This window comes from Bufo bufo, chromosome 4 (assembly GCF_905171765.1).
Source record: "Bufo bufo chromosome 4, aBufBuf1.1, whole genome shotgun sequence".
In the NCBI taxonomy this organism is placed as follows: Eukaryota; Metazoa; Chordata; class Amphibia; order Anura; family Bufonidae; genus Bufo; species Bufo bufo.
Genome location: NC_053392.1, coordinates 46,234,404 through 46,252,698, shown reverse-complemented (window position 1 = coordinate 46,252,698; position 18,295 = coordinate 46,234,404). Strand labels below are relative to the sequence as shown.

General features: G+C 38.2%; 1 protein-coding gene across 1 annotated transcript in view; it reads right to left on the bottom strand.

The window, feature by feature from the left end:
• The window catches only part of GATA4 (GATA binding protein 4), a 93,077-nt gene that overhangs the window by 31,116 nt on the left and 43,666 nt on the right, over positions 1–18,295 (bottom strand). The gene's annotated exons all lie outside the window — the stretch shown is intronic.

Sequence of the window (18,295 nt, the reverse complement as noted above, 5' to 3'; positions counted from 1 at the left end):
GTGAGCTTCCTCCAATCAGCACAGTCAGGGGGGGTCACGTGGCTGCTGGGGGCCCTGGTGTCCATAGTGTCTAATGGTAGACATCATATCGAGGAACTAGTGTAACATTAAAGAAAGACATGATTATTAGAGGTAAGTATATAGATATGAGATAGATAGATAATTGATAGATAAATAGGAGATAGATGATAGATAGATAGATAGATAGATAGATAGATAGATAGATAGGAGATAGATAAATGATAGACACATAGATATATATATATATATATATATATATATATATATATATATATATATATATATGATTGATAGATAGATATTATTTAGTCATGACAATAAAGCTGGTTTTATTTAATAGATGATAGATAGCTTAGATACATAGATATAAGACAAGAAGATATATTTTAAATATGTAGCTAAGAATTAGATAGACAGACAGAGGCAGGACTCCAAAATAGAAGAAAGGGTGGTGCCTCGTTTTTGCCTTTTGGATACCTATAGGGTTTACAGTCTTGGATGGACTGCACCCATCTCTTCTCTGACAATGCTGAAGTTGCCTTCTTTTTATAGATAGATGTGAAACAGAGAGACAGAAAAATAGATATGAGATACATAGATAGATTATATATAGATAGATATATAGATAGATAATAGATAGATATGAGATAGATAGATAGATAGATAGATAATAGATAGATAGATAGATAGATAGATAGATAATAGATAGATAGATAATAGATAGATAATAGATAGATAGATAATAGATAGATAGATAATAGATAGATAATAGATAGATAATAGATAATAGATAGATAATAGATAGATAATAGATAATAGATAGATAATAGATAGATAATAGATAGATAGATAATAGATAGATAATAGATAGATAGATAATAGATAGATAGATAATATATAATAGATAATAGATAATAGATAGATAATAGATAGATGATAGATAGATAGATAGATAGATAGATATTAGATAGATAGATAGATAATAGATAGATAATAGATAGATAGATAGATAGATAGATAGATAATAGATAATAGATAATAGATAATAGATAATAGATATATAGATAGATAATAGATAGATAATAGATAATAGATAATAGATAGATAGATAGATAGATAGATGATAGATAATAGATAGATAATAGATAGATAGATAGATAATAGATAGATAATAGATAATAGATAGATAATAGATAATAGATAATAGATAGATAGATAGATAGATAATAGATAGATAATAGATAGATAGATAGATAGATAATAGATAATAGATAGATAATAGATAGATAGATAATAAATATATAGATAGATAATAGATAGATAGATAGATAGATAATAGATAATAGATAGATAATAGATAGATAATAGATAGATAGATAATAGATAATAGATAGATAATAGATAGATAATAGATATATAGATAGATAGGAGATAGATTATTATTCAACTATACAAAAAAAAAGAGAAAACAATACAGGTTAAGGCCTCATGTACACGACCGTTGTTGTGTTCCATGTCCGTTTTTCCGTTTTCCGTGATTTTCTGCGGACCCATTAACTTTCAATAGGTCCATTGAAAACTCAGAAAGTGCACCATTTGTCATCCGCGTCCGTGATCCGTGTTTCCAGTCCGTCAAAAATATATGACCTGTCCTATTTTTTTCATGGACAACGGTTCGCGGACCCATTCAAGTCAATGGTTCCGTGAAAAAACACGGAGGCACACAAGATTGTCATCCGCGTCCGTGATCCGTGTCCGTTTTTTTCCTATAATTTTCAAGGAAAACTTGATTTAGATTTTTTTTTCACTTTTCATGTCTGGTGATCCTCCAAAAGTCAAGGAAGACACACGGAAACAAAAACGGATCACGAAACAACGGAACCCCGTTTTGCGGACCGTGAAAAAATACTGTTGTGTGCATGAGGCCTAAAATACATTAGATAAATTCTACGTAGTCTACCCACTAAGGCCTATTTCACACTACAGTATGTCGATTTCAGTGTTTTGCGTTCCGATTTTCACGGATCCGTTTTTTTGTTTCCGTTGCGTTTCCGTTTCGGTTCCGTTTTTCCGTTCCGTTTTTCCGTATGGCATATACAGTATACAGTAATTACATAGAGAAAATTGGGCTGGGCATAACATTTTCAATAGATGGTTCCGCAAAAAACGGAACGGATACGGAAGACATACGGATGCATTTTCGTATGCATTCCATTTTTTTTGCGGACCCATTGACTTTAATGGAGCCACGGAACGTGATTTGCGGCCAAATATAGGACATGTTCTATCTTTCAACGGAAATACGGAAACGGAATGCATACGGAGTACATTCGGGTTTTTTTTTTGCGGACCCATTGAAATGAATGGTTCCGTATACAGATCGTATACGCAATGCAAAAAACGGCCCGCAAAACGGAAACAAAAAACGGTAGTGTGAAAGAGGCCTAAAGGTTATACAGAGCTGTGTGTACGGGGATATACTGTATATAATCTGCAGAGCTGTGTGTACGGGGATATACTGTATATGATCTGCAGAGCTCTGTGTACAGGTATATACTGTATATAATCTACAGAACTGTGTGTACGGGGATATACTGTATATAATCTGCAGAGCTGTGTGTACAGCTATATACTGTATATACTCTGCAGAGCTGTGTGTACAGGGATATACTGTATATACTCTGCAGAGCTGTGTGTACGGGGATATACTGTATATGATCTGCAGAGCTGTGTGTACGGGGATATACTGTATATGATCTGCAGAGCTCTGTGTACAGGGATATACTGTATATAATCTGCAGAGCTGTGTGTACAGCTATATACTGTATATACTCTGCAGAGCTGTGTGTACGGGGATATACTGTATATGATCTGCAGAGCTGTGTGTACAGGGATATACTGTATATAATCTGCAGAGCTGTGTGTACAGCTATATACTGTATATAATCTGCAGAGCTGTGTGTACGGGGATATACTGTATATGATCTGCAGAGCTGTGTGTACAGGGATATACTGTGTATGATCTGCTGAGCTGTGTGTACAGGGATATACTGTATATAATCTGCAGAGCTGTGTGTACAGGGATATACTGTGTATTATCTGCAGAGCTGAATGTACAGGGATATACTGTATATGATCTGCAGAGCTATGTGTACCAAGATATACTGTATATGTTCTGCAGAGCTCTGTGAACAGGGGTATACAGTATATATGTTCTGCAGAGCTGTGTGTAAAGGGATATACTGTGTATGATCTGCAGAGCTGTGTGTACAGGGATATACTGTATATGATCTGCAGAGCTGTGTGTTAAGGGATATACTGTGTATGATCTGCAGAGCTGTGTGTACTGGGATATACTGTATATAATCTGCAGAGCAGTGTGTTCAGGGATATACTGTATATAATCTGCAGAACTGTGTGTACAGGGATATACTGGGCATAATCTGCAGAGCTGTGTGTACAGGGATATACTGTATATGTTCTGCAGAGCTGTGTGTACAGGGATATACTGTATATGATATGCAGAGCTGTGTGTGCAGGGATATACTGTATATAATTTGCAGATCTGTGTGTACAGGGATATACTGTATATGATCTGCAGAGCTGTGTGTACAGGGATATACTGTATATGATCTGCAGAGCTGTGTGTACAGGGATATACTGTATATAATCTTCAGAGCTGTGTGTACAGGGATATACTGTATATTTTTTTCAGAGCTCTGTGTACAGGGATATACTGTATATAATCTGCAGAGCTGTGTGTACAGGGATATACTGTATATGTTCTGCAGAGCTGTGTGTACAGGGATATACTGTATATAATCTGCAGAGCTGTGTGTACAGGGATATACTGTATATGTTCTGCAGAGCTGTGTGTACAGGGATATACTGTATATAATCTGCAGAGCTGTGTGTACAGGGATATACTGTATATGTTCTGCGGAGCTGTTTGTACAGGGAAATACTGTATATGATCTGAAGAGCTGTGTGTACAGGGATATACTGTGTATGATCTGCAGAGCTGTGTGTACAGGGATATACTGTATATGATCTGCAGAGCTGTATATACAGGGATATACTGTATATAATATGCAGATCTGTGTGTACAGGGATATAATGTATATGTTCTGCAGAGCTGTGTACAGGGATATACTGTATATAATCTGCAGAGCTTTTTGTACAGGGATATACTGTATATGTTCTGCAGAGCTGTGTATACAGGGATATACTGTATATAATCTGCAGAGCTGTGTGTACAGGGATATACTGTATATAATCTGCAGAGCTGTGTGTACAGCGATATACTGTATATGTTCTGCAGAGCTGTGTGTACAGGAATATACTGTATATAATCTGCAGAGCTGTGTGTACATGGATATACTGTATATGTTCTGCAGAGCTGTGTGTACAGGGATATACTGTATATGTTCTGCAGAGCTGTGTGTACAGGGATATACTGTATATGTTCTGCAGAGCTGTGTGTACAGGGATATACTGTATATTTTCTTCAGAGCTGTGTGTACAGGGATATACTGTATATAATCTGCAGAGCTGTGTGTACAGGGATATACTGTATATAATCTGCAGAGCTGTGTGTACAGGGATATACTGTATATAATCTGCAGAGCTGTGTGTACAGGGATATACTGTATATAATCTGCAGACCTGTGTGTACAGGGATATACTGTATATGTCCTGCATAGCTGTATGTACAGGGATATACTTTATATGCTCTGCAGAGCTGTGTGTACAGTAATATGCTGTATATAATCTGCAAAGCTGTGTGTACAGGGATATACTATATATTATCTGCAGAGCTGTGTGTACGTTGATATACTGTATATGTTCTGCAAAGCTGTATGTGCAGGGATATACTGTATATGTTCTGCAGAGCTGTGTGTGCAGGGATATACTGTATATGATCTGCAGAGCTGTGTGTACAGGGATATACTGTATATAATCTGCAGAGCTGTGTGTACAGGAATATACTGTATATAATCTGTAGAGCTGTGTGTACAGGGATATACTGTATATAATCTACAGAACTGTGTGTACAGGGATATACTGTATATGATCTGCAGAGCTGTGTGTACAGGGATATACTGTATATAATCTGCAGAGCTGTGTGTACAGGGATATACTGTATATAATCTACAGAACTGTGTGTACAGGGATATACTGTATATGATCTGCAGAGCTGTGTGTACAGGGATATACTGTATATAATTTGCAGAGCTGTGTGTACAGGGATATACTGTATATAATCTACAGAACTGTGTGTACAGGGATATACTGTATATGATCTGCAGAGCTGTGTGTACAGGGATATACTGTATATGATCTGCAGAGCTGTGTGTACAGGGATATACTGTATATAATCTGCAGAGCTGTGTGTACAGGGATATACTGTATATAATCTGCAGAGCTGTGTGTACAGGGATATACTGTATATAATCTGCTGAGCTGTGTGTACAGGGATATACTGTATATAATCTGCAGAGCTGTGTGTACAGGAATATACTGTGTATTATCTGCAGAGCTGTGTGTACAGGTATATACTGTATATGATCTGCAGAGCTGTGTGTACAGGTATATACTGTATATAATCTGCAGAGCTGTGTGTACAGGGATATACTGTATATGATCTGCAGAGCTGTGTGTACAGGGATATACTGTATATAATCTGCAGAGCTGTGTGTACAGGGATATACTGTGCATAATCTGCAGAGCTGTGTGTACAGGTATATACTGTATATAATCTGCAGAGCTGTGTGTTCAGGGATATACTGTATATAATCTGCAGAGCTGTGTGTACAGGGATATACTGTATATGATCTGCAGAGCTGTGTGTACAGGGATATAGTGTATATAATCTGCAGAGCTGTGTGTACAGGGATATACTGTATATAATTTGCAGATCTGTGTGTACAGGGATATACTGTATATGATCTGCAGAGCTGTGTGTACAGGGATATACTGTATATGATCTGCAGAGCTGTGTGTACAGGGATATACTGTATATAATCTTCAGAGCTGTGTGTACAGGGATATACTGTATATTTTCTTCAGAGCTCTGTGTACAGGGATATACTGTATATAATCTGCAGAGCTGTGTGTACAGGGATATACTGTATATGATCTGCAGAGCTGTGTGTACAGGGATATACTGTATATAATCTTCAGAGCTGTGTGTACAGGGATATACTGTATATTTTTTTCAGAGCTCTGTGTACAGGGATATACTGTATATAATCTGCAGAGCTGTGTGTACAGGGATATACTGTATATGTTCTGCAGAGCTGTGTGTACAGGGATATACTGTATATAATCTGCAGAGCTGTGTGTACAGGGATATACTGTATATGTTCTGCAGAGCTGTGTGTACAGGGATATACTGTATATAATCTGCAGAGCTGTGTGTACAGGGATATACTGTATATGTTCTGCGGAGCTGTTTGTACAGGAAAATACTGTATATGATCTGAAGAGCTGTGTGTACAGGGATATACTGTGTATGATCTGCAGAGCTGTGTGTACAGGGATATACTGTATATGATCTGCAGAGCTGTATATACAGGGATATACTGTATATAATATGCAGATCTGTGTGTACAGGGATATAATGTATATGTTCTGCAGAGCTGTGTACAGGGATATACTGTATATAATCTGCAGAGCTTTTTGTACAGGGATATACTGTATATGTTCTGCAGAGCTGTGTATACAGGGATATACTGTATATAATCTGCAGAGCTGTGTGTACAGGGATATACTGTATATAATCTGCAGAGCTGTGTGTACAGCGATATACTGTATATGTTCTGCAGAGCTGTGTGTACAGGAATATACTGTATATAATCTGCAGAGCTGTGTGTACATGGATATACTGTATATGTTCTGCAGAGCTGTGTGTACAGGGATATACTGTATATGTTCTGCAGAGCTGTGTGTACAGGGATATACTGTATATGTTCTGCAGAGCTGTGTGTACAGGGATATACTGTATATTTTCTTCAGAGCTGTGTGTACAGGGATATACTGTATATAATCTGCAGAGCTGTGTGTACAGGGATATACTGTATATAATCTGCAGAGCTGTGTGTACAGGGATATACTGTATATAATCTGCAGAGCTGTGTGTACAGGGATATACTGTATATAATCTGCAGACCTGTGTGTACAGGGATATACTGTATATGTCCTGCATAGCTGTATGTACAGGGATATACTTTATATGCTCTGCAGAGCTGTGTGTACAGTAATATGCTGTATATAATCTGCAAAGCTGTGTGTACAGGGATATACTATATATTATCTGCAGAGCTGTGTGTACGTTGATATACTGTATATGTTCTGCAAAGCTGTATGTGCAGGGATATACTGTATATGTTCTGCAGAGCTGTGTGTGCAGGGATATACTGTATATGATCTGCAGAGCTGTGTGTACAGGGATATACTGTATATAATCTGCAGAGCTGTGTGTACAGGAATATACTGTATATAATCTGTAGAGCTGTGTGTACAGGGATATACTGTATATAATCTACAGAACTGTGTGTACAGGGATATACTGTATATGATCTGCAGAGCTGTGTGTACAGGGATATACTGTATATAATCTGCAGAGCTGTGTGTACAGGGATATACTGTATATAATCTACAGAACTGTGTGTACAGGGATATACTGTATATGATCTGCAGAGCTGTGTGTACAGGGATATACTGTATATAATTTGCAGAGCTGTGTGTACAGGGATATACTGTATATAATCTACAGAACTGTGTGTACAGTGATATACTGTATATGATCTGCAGAGCTGTGTGTACAGGGATATACTGTATATGATCTGCAGAGCTGTGTGTACAGGGATATACTGTATATAATCTGCAGAGCTGTGTGTACAGGGATATACTGTATATAATCTGCAGAGCTGTGTGTACAGGGATATACTGTATATAATCTGCTGAGCTGTGTGTACAGGGATATACTGTATATAATCTGCAGAGCTGTGTGTACAGGAATATACTGTGTATTATCTGCAGAGCTGTGTGTACAGGTATATACTGTATATGATCTGCAGAGCTGTGTGTACAGGTATATACTGTATATAATCTGCAGAGCTGTGTGTACAGGGATATACTGTATATGATCTGCAGAGCTGTGTGTACAGGGATATACTGTATATAATCTGCAGAGCTGTGTGTACAGGGATATACTGTGCATAATCTGCAGAGCTGTGTGTACAGGTATATACTGTATATAATCTGCAGAGCTGTGTGTTCAGGGATATACTGTATATAATCTGCAGAGCTGTGTGTACAGGGATATACTGTATATGATCTGCAGAGCTGTGTGTACAGGGATATAGTGTATATAATCTGCAGAGCTGTGTGTACAGGGATATACTGTATATAATTTGCAGATCTGTGTGTACAGGGATATACTGTATATGATCTGCAGAGCTGTGTGTACAGGGATATACTGTATATGATCTGCAGAGCTGTGTGTACAGGGATATACTGTATATAATCTTCAGAGCTGTGTGTACAGGGATATACTGTATATTTTCTTCAGAGCTCTGTGTACAGGGATATACTGTATATAATCTGCAGAGCTGTGTGTACAGGGATATACTGTATATGTTCTGCAGAGCTGTGTGTACAGGGATATACTGTATATAATCTGCAGAGCTGTGTGTACAGGGATATACTGTATATGTTCTGCAGAGCTGTGTGTACAGGGATATACTGTATATTTTCTTCAGAGCTCTGTGTACAGGGATATACTGTATATGATCTGCAGAGCTGTGTGTACAGGGATATACTGTATATGTTCTGCAGAGCTGTGTGTACAGGGATATACTGTATATAATCTGCAGAGCTGTGTGTACAGGGATATACTGTATATGTTCTGCAGAGCTGTGTGTACAGGGATATACTGTATATTTTCTTCAGAGCTCTGTGTACAGGGATATACTGTATATAATCTGCAGAGCTGTGTGTACAGGGATATACTGTATATGTTCTGCGGAGCTGTTTGTACAGGGAAATACTGTATATGATCTGAAGAGCTGTGTGTACAGGGATATACTGTGTATGATCTGCAGAGCTGTGTGTACAGGGATATACTGTATATGATCTGCAGAGCTGTATATACAGGGATATACTGTATATAATATGCAGATCTGTGTGTACAGGGATATAATGTATATGTTCTGCAGAGCTGTGTACAGGGATATACTGTATATAATCTGCCGAGCTTTTTGTACAGGGATATACTGTATATGTTCTGCAGAGCTGTGTATACAGGGATATACTGTATATAATCTGCAGAGCTGTGTGTACAGGGATATACTGTATATAATCTGCAGAGCTGTGTGTACAGTGATATACTGTATATGTTCTGCAGAGCTGTGTGTACAGGAATATACTGTATATAATCTGCAGAGCTGTGTGTACATGGATATACTGTATATGTTCTGCAGAGCTGTGTGTACAGGGATATACTGTATATGTTCTGCAGAGCTGTGTGTACAGGGATATACTGTATATGTTCTGCAGAGCTGTGTGTACAGGGATATACTGTATATTTTCTTCAGAGCTGTGTGTGCAGGGATATACTGTATATAATCTGCAGAGCTGTGTGTACAGGGATATACTGTATATAATCTGCAGAGCTGTGTGTACAGGGATATACTGTATATAATCTGCAGAGCTGTGTGTACAGGGATATACTGTATATAATCTGCAGAGCTGTGTGTACAGGGATATACTGTATATAATCTGCAGACCTGTGTGTACAGGGATATACTGTATATGTCCTGCATAGCTGTATGTACAGGGATATACTTTATATGCTCTGCAGAGCTGTGTGTACAGTAATATGCTGTATATAATCTGCAAAGCTGTGTGAACAGGGATATACTATATATTATCTGCAGAGCTGTGTGTACGTTGATATACTGTATATGTTCTGCAAAGCTGTATGTGCAGGGATATACTGTATATGTTCTGCAGAGCTGTGTGTGCAGGGATATACTGTATATGATCTGCAGAGCTGTGTGTACAGGGATATACTGTATGTAATCTGCAGAGCTGTGTGTACAGGAATATACTGTATATAATCTGTAGAGCTGTGTGTACAGGGATATACTGTATATGATCTGCAGAGCTGTGTGTACAGGGATATACTGTATATAATCTGTAGAGCTGTGTGTACAGGGATATACTGTATATAATCTACAGAACTGTGTGTACAGGGATATACTGTATATGATCTGCAGAGCTGTGTGTACAGGGATATACTGTATATAATCTGCAGAGCTGTGTGTACAGGGATATACTGTATATAATCTACAGAACTGTGTGTACAGGGATATACTGTATATGATCTGCAGAGCTGTGTGTACAGGGATATAGTGTATATAATCTGCAGAGCTGTGTGTACAGGTATATACTGTATATAATCTGCAGAGCTGTGTGTACAGGGATATACTGTATATAATCTGCAGAGCTGTGTGTACAGGGATATACTGTATATAATCTGCAGAGCTGTGTGTACAGGAATATACTGTATATAATCTACAGAACTGTGTGTACAGGGATATACTGTATATAATCTACAGAACTGTGTGTACAGGGATATACTGTATATAATTTGCAGAGCTGTGTGTACAGGGATATACTGTATATAATCTACAGAACTGTGTGTACAGGGATATACTGTATATAATCTGCAGAGCTGTGTGTACAGGGATATACTGTATATAATCTGTAGAGCTGTGTGTACAGGGATATACTGTATATAATCTACAGAACTGTGTGTACAGGGATATACTGTATATGATCTGCAGAGCTGTGTGTACAGGGATATACTGTATATAATCTGCAGAGCTGTGTGTACAGGGATATACTGTATATAATCTACAGAACTGTGTGTACAGGGATATACTGTATATGATCTGCAGAGCTGTGTGTACAGGGATATACTGTATATAATTTGCAGAGCTGTGTGTACAGGGATATACTGTATATAATCTACAGAACTGTGTGTACAGTGATATACTGTATATGATCTGCAGAGCTGTGTGTACAGGGATATACTGTATATGATCTGCAGAGCTGTGTGTACAGGGATATACTGTATATAATCTGCAGAGCTGTGTGTACAGGGATATACTGTATATAATCTGCAGAGCTGTGTGTACAGGGATATACTGTATATGATCTGCAGAGCTGTGTGTACAGGTATATACTGTATATAATCTGCAGAGCTGTGTGTACAGGGATATACTGTATATGATCTGCAGAGCTGTGTGTACAGGGATATACTGTATATAATCTGCAGAGCTGTGTGTACAGGGATATACTGTGCATAATCTGCAGAGCTGTGTGTACAGGGATATACTGTATATAATCTGCAGAGCTGTGTGTACAGGTATATACTGTATATAATCTGCAGAGCTGTGTGTACAGGAATATACTGTATATAATCTGCAGAGCTGTGTGTACAGGGATATACTGTATATAATCTGCAGAGCTGTGTGTACAGGGATATACTGTATATGATCTGCAGAGCTGTGTGTACAGGGATATAGTGTATATAATCTGCAGAGCTGTGTGTACAGGGATATACTGTATATAATCTGCAGAGCTGTGTGTACAGGGATATACTGTATATAATCTGCAGAGCTGTGTGTACAGGGATATACTGTATATAATCTGCAGAGCTGTGTGTACAGGGATATACTGTATATAATCTGCAGAGCTGTGTGTACAGGGATATACTGTATATAATCTGCAGAGCTGTGTGTACAGGGATATACTGTATATAATCTGCAGAGCTGTGTGTACAGGAATATACTGTATATAATCTACAGAACTGTGTGTACAGGGATATACTGTATATAATCTACAGAACTGTGTGTACAGGGATATACTGTATATAATCTGCAGAGCTTTGTGTACAGGGATATACTGTATATAATCTGCAGAGCTGTGTGTACAGGGATATACTGTATATGATCTGCAGAGCTGTGTGTACAGGGATATACTGTATATAATCTGCAGAGCTGTGTGTACAGGGATATACTGTGCATAATCTGCAGAACTGTGTGTACAGGGATATACTGTATATAATCTGCAGAGCTGTGTGTACAGGAATATACTGTATATAATCTGCAGAGCTGTGTGTACAGGGATATACTGTATATAATCTGCAGAACTGTGTGTACAGGGATATACTGTATATAATCTGCAGAGCTGTGTGTACAGGGATATACTGTATATAATCTACAGAACTGTGTGTACAGGGATATACTGTATATGATCTGCAGAGCTGTGTGTACAGGGATATACTGTATATAATCTGCAGAATTGTGTGTACAGGGATATACTGTATATGTTCTGCAGAGCTGTGTGTACAGGGATATACTGTATATAATCTGCAGAGCTGTGTGTACAGGAATATACTGTATATGATCTGCAGAGCTGTGTGTACAGGGATATACTGTATATAATCTGCAGAGCTGTGTGTACAGGTATATACTGTATATAATCTGCAGAGCTGTGTGTACAGGGATATACTGTATATAATCTGCAGAGCTGTGTGTACAGGGATATACTGTATATAATCTGCAGAACTGTGTGTACAGGGATATACTGTATATAATCTGCAGAGCTGTGTGTACAGGGATATACTGTATATAATCTGCAGAACTGTGTGTACAGGGATATACTGTATATAATCTGCAGAGCTGTGTGTACAGGGATATACTGTATATAATCTGCAGAGCTGTGTGTACAGGGATATACTGTATATAATCTGCAGAGCTGTGTGTACAGGAATATACTGTATATAATCTACAGAACTGTGTGTACAGGGATATACTGTATATAATCTACAGAACTGTGTGTACAGGGATATACTGTATATAATCTGCAGAGCTGTGTGTACAGGGATATACTGTATATAATCTGCAGAACTGTGTGTACAGGGATATACTGTATATAATCTGCAGAGCTGTGTGTACAGGGATATACTGTATATAATCTACAGAACTGTGTGTACAGGGATATACTGTATATGATCTGCAGAGCTGTGTGTACAGGGATATACTGTATATAATTTGCAGAGCTGTGTGTACAGGGATATACTGTATATAATCTACAGAACTGTGTGTACAGTGATATACTGTATATGATCTGCAGAGCTGTGTGTACAGGGATATACTGTATATGATCTGCAGAGCTGTGTGTACAGGGATATACTGTATATAATCTGCAGAGCTGTGTGTACAGGGATATACTGTATATAATCTGCAGAGCTGTGTGTACAGGGATATACTGTATATGATCTGCAGAGCTGTGTGTACAGGTATATACTGTATATGATCTGCAGAGCTGTGTGTACAGGGATATACTGTATATAATCTGCAGAGCTGTGTGTACAGGGATATACTGTGCATAATCTGCAGAGCTGTGTGTACAGGGATATACTGTATATAATCTGCAGAGCTGTGTGTACAGGTATATACTGTATATAATCTGCAGAGCTGTGTGTACAGGGATATAGTGTATATAATCTGCAGAGCTGTGTGTACAGGGATATACTGTATATAATCTGCAGAGCTGTGTGTACAGGGATATACTGTATATAATCTGCAGAGCTGTGTGTACAGGGATATACTGTATATAATCTGCAGAGCTGTGTGTACAGGGATATACTGTATATAATCTACAGAGCTGTGTGTACAGGGATATACTGTATATAATCTGCAGAGCTGTGTGTACAGGGATATACTGTATATACTCTGCAGAGCTGTGTGTACAGGGATATACTGTATATAATCTGCAGAGCTGTGTGTACAGGGATATACTGTATATAATCTGCAGAGCTGTGTGTACAGGGATATACTGTATATAATCTGCAGAGCTGTGTGTACAGGAATATACTGTATATAATCTACAGAACTGTGTGTACAGGGATATACTGTATATAATCTACAGAACTGTGTGTACAGGGATATACTGTATATAATCTGCAGAGCTTTGTGTACAGGGATATACTGTATATAATCTGCAGAGCTGTGTGTACAGGGATATACTGTATATGATCTGCAGAGCTGTGTGTACAGGGATATACTGTATATAATCTGCAGAGCTGTGTGTACAGGGATATACTGTGCATAATCTGCAGAACTGTGTGTACAGGGATATACTGTATATAATCTGCAGAGCTGTGTGTACAGGAATATACTGTATATAATCTGCAGAGCTGTGTGTACAGGGATATACTGTATATAATCTGCAGAACTGTGTGTACAGGGATATACTGTATATAATCTGCAGAGCTGTGTGTACAGGGATATACTGTATATAATCTGCAGAGCTGTGTGTACAGGGATATACTGTATATAATCTGCAAAGCTGTGTGTACAGGGATATACTGTATATAATCTACAGAACTGTGTGTACAGGGATATACTGTATATAATCTGCAGAACTGTGTGTACAGGGATATACTGTATATAATCTGCAGAGCTGTGTGTACAGGGATATACTGTATATAATCTACAGAACTGTGTGTACAGGGATATACTGTATATGATCTGCAGAGCTGTGTGTACAGGGATATACTGTATATAATCTGCAGAATTGTGTGTACAGGGATATACTGTATATGTTCTGCAGAGCTGTGTGTACAGGGATATACTGTATATAATCTGCAGAGCTGTGTGTACAGGAATATACTGTATATGATCTGCAGAGCTGTGTGTACAGGGATATACTGTATATAATCTGCAGAGCTGTGTGTACAGGTATATACTGTATATAATCTGCAGAGCTGTGTGTACAGGGATATACTGTATATAATCTGCAGAGCTGTGTGTACAGGGATATACTGTATATAATCTGCAGAACTGTGTGTACAGGGATATACTGTATATAATCTGCAGAGCTGTGTGTACAGGGATATACTATATATAATCTGCAGAACTGTGTGTACAGGGATATACTGTATATAATCTGCAGAGCTGTGTGTACAGGGATATACTGTATATAATCTGCAGAGCTGTGTGTACAGGGATATACTGTATATAATCTGCAGAGCTGTGTGTACAGGAATATACTGTATATAATCTACAGAACTGTGTGTACAGGGATATACTGTATATAATCTACAGAACTGTGTGTACAGGGATATACTGTATATAATCTGCAGAGCTGTGTGTACAGGGATATACTGTATATAATCTGCAGAACTGTGTGTACAGGGATATACTGTATATAATCTGCAGAGCTGTGTGTACAGGGATATACTGTATATAATCTACAGAACTGTGTGTACAGGGATATACTGTATATGATCTGCAGAGCTGTGTGTACAGGGATATACTGTATATAATTTGCAGAGCTGTGTGTACAGGGATATACTGTATATAATCTACAGAACTGTGTGTACAGTGATATACTGTATATGATCTGCAGAGCTGTGTGTACAGGGATATACTGTATATGATCTGCAGAGCTGTGTGTACAGGGATATACTGTATATAATCTGCAGAGCTGTGTGTACAGGGATATACTGTATATAATCTGCAGAGCTGTGTGTACAGGGATATACTGTATATGATCTGCAGAGCTGTGTGTACAGGTATATACTGTATATGATCTGCAGAGCTGTGTGTACAGGGATATACTGTATATAATCTGCAGAGCTGTGTGTACAGGGATATACTGTGCATAATCTGCAGAGCTGTGTGTACAGGGATATACTGTATATAATCTGCAGAGCTGTGTGTACAGGTATATACTGTATATAATCTGCAGAGCTGTGTGTACAGGAATATACTGTATATAATCTGCAGAGCTGTGTGTACAGGGATATACTGTATATAATCTGCAGAGCTGTGTGTACAGGGATATACTGTATATGATCTGCAGAGCTGTGTGTACAGGGATATAGTGTATATAATCTGCAGAGCTGTGTGTACAGGGATATACTGTATATAATCTGCAGAGCTGTGTGTACAGGGATATACTGTATATAATCTGCAGAGCTGTGTGTACAGGGATATACTGTATATAATCTGCAGAGCTGTGTGTACAGGGATATACTGTATATAATCTACAGAGCTGTGTGTACAGGGATATACTGTATATAATCTGCAGAGCTGTGTGTACAGGGATATACTGTATATACTCTGCAGAGCTGTGTGTACAGGGATATACTGTATATAATCTGCAGAGCTGTGTGTACAGGGATATACTGTATATAATCTGCAGAGCTGTGTGTACAGGGATATACTGTATATAATCTGCAGAGCTGTGTGTACAGGAATATACTGTATATAATCTACAGAACTGTGTGTACAGGGATATACTGTATATAATCTACAGAACTGTGTGTACAGGGATATACTGTATATAATCTGCAGAGCTTTGTGTACAGGGATATACTGTATATAATCTGCAGAGCTGTGTGTACAGGGATATACTGTATATGATCTGCAGAGCTGTGTGTACAGGGATATACTGTATATAATCTGCAGAGCTGTGTGTACAGGGATATACTGTGCATAATCTGCAGAACTGTGTGTACAGGGATATACTGTATATAATCTGCAGAGCTGTGTGTACAGGAATATACTGTATATAATCTGCAGAGCTGTGTGTACAGGGATATACTGTATATAATCTGCAGAACTGTGTGTACAGGGATATACTGTATATAATCTGCAGAGCTGTGTGTACAGGTATATACTGTATATGATCTGCAGAACTGTGTGTACAGGGATATACTGTATATGATCTGCAGAGCTGTGTGTACAGGAATATACTGTATATGATCTGCAGAGCTGTGTGTACAGGGATATACTGTATATAATCTGCAGAGCTGTGTGTACAGGGATATACTGTATATAATCTACAGAACTGTGTGTACAGGGATATACTGTATATAATCTGCAGAGCTGTGTGTACAGGGATATACTGTATATAATCTGCAGAGCTGTGTGTACAGGTATATACTGTATATAATCTGCAGAGCTGTGTGTACAGGGATATACTGTATATAATCTGCAGAACTGTGTGTACAGGGATATACTGTATATAATCTGCAGAGCTGTGTGTACAGGGATATACTGTATATAATCTGCAGAACTGTGTGTACAGGGATATACTGTATATAATCTGCAGAGCTGTGTGTACAGGGATATACTGTATATAATCTGCAGAGCTGTGTGTACAGGGATATACTGTATATAATCTGCAGAGCTGTGTGTACAGGGATATACTGTATATAATCTGCAGAGCTGTGTGTACAGGAATATACTGTATATAATCTGCAGAGCTGTGTGTACAGGAATATACTGTATATGATCTGCAGAGCTGTGTGTACAGGGATATACTGTATATGATCTGCAGAGCTGTGTGTACAGGGATATACTGTATATAATCTGCAGAGCTGTGTGTACAGGGATATACTGTATATAATCTGCAGAGCTGTGTGTACAGGGATATACTGTATATAATCTGCAGAGCTTTGTGTACAGGTATTTACGGTATTTAACATAAGGCAGTCAGGTGCTAGATTTTGAAGAATACCTGAAGGATAACCAAAGATGATGAGGGTAGTAGTGATAGGAGAAGAGGGCCTGGTGGAAATAAGTATCTTCACCTGACAAATTCTTATGTAGAAAGTTTCTGGGACTCAGTTCTATTCATCTGAATGAAACCTGCAGAAATCCTTGTGCTTTCGGCCAAAAGATGAATGGAATTGGTTTTCTGCATAAAAACCGCCACGTGTGAAGGCAGCCTTACACAGCAGTGTTACTGGCTGCGGTATCATAACTCCCAGCCTAGGAGTGGATCCTGACAACAATGACCAACACTGAGCAATGAGCTGTGGGGTGTCAGTATTTATCTCGTCATAAGCCAAATGCTGGGAGTTGTATTTGAAGTGCAGCTAGGGAGTTGCAGATCACACCATCTCCCCGGGCTGTGTGTGAATAGGGGCCTGTGTGATGAGACGGTATTTTACACACTTCTGTGGGTGTCCTGATGTTTTACTGAGGTATTAATTATTACTAATATATTACAACCTAAAATATCTATATCTATGCGATTATTCTACCGACACATGAAACCAAGGAGATATCTGACATGTCTGCAGAGGTGTAATAACACATATACCACACTGTATACCGGGGGGAGCATGGGATATTCTCAGAGAAAGATCGCAGGTCTTCTACCTGTCTGCTGTGTGTGCACA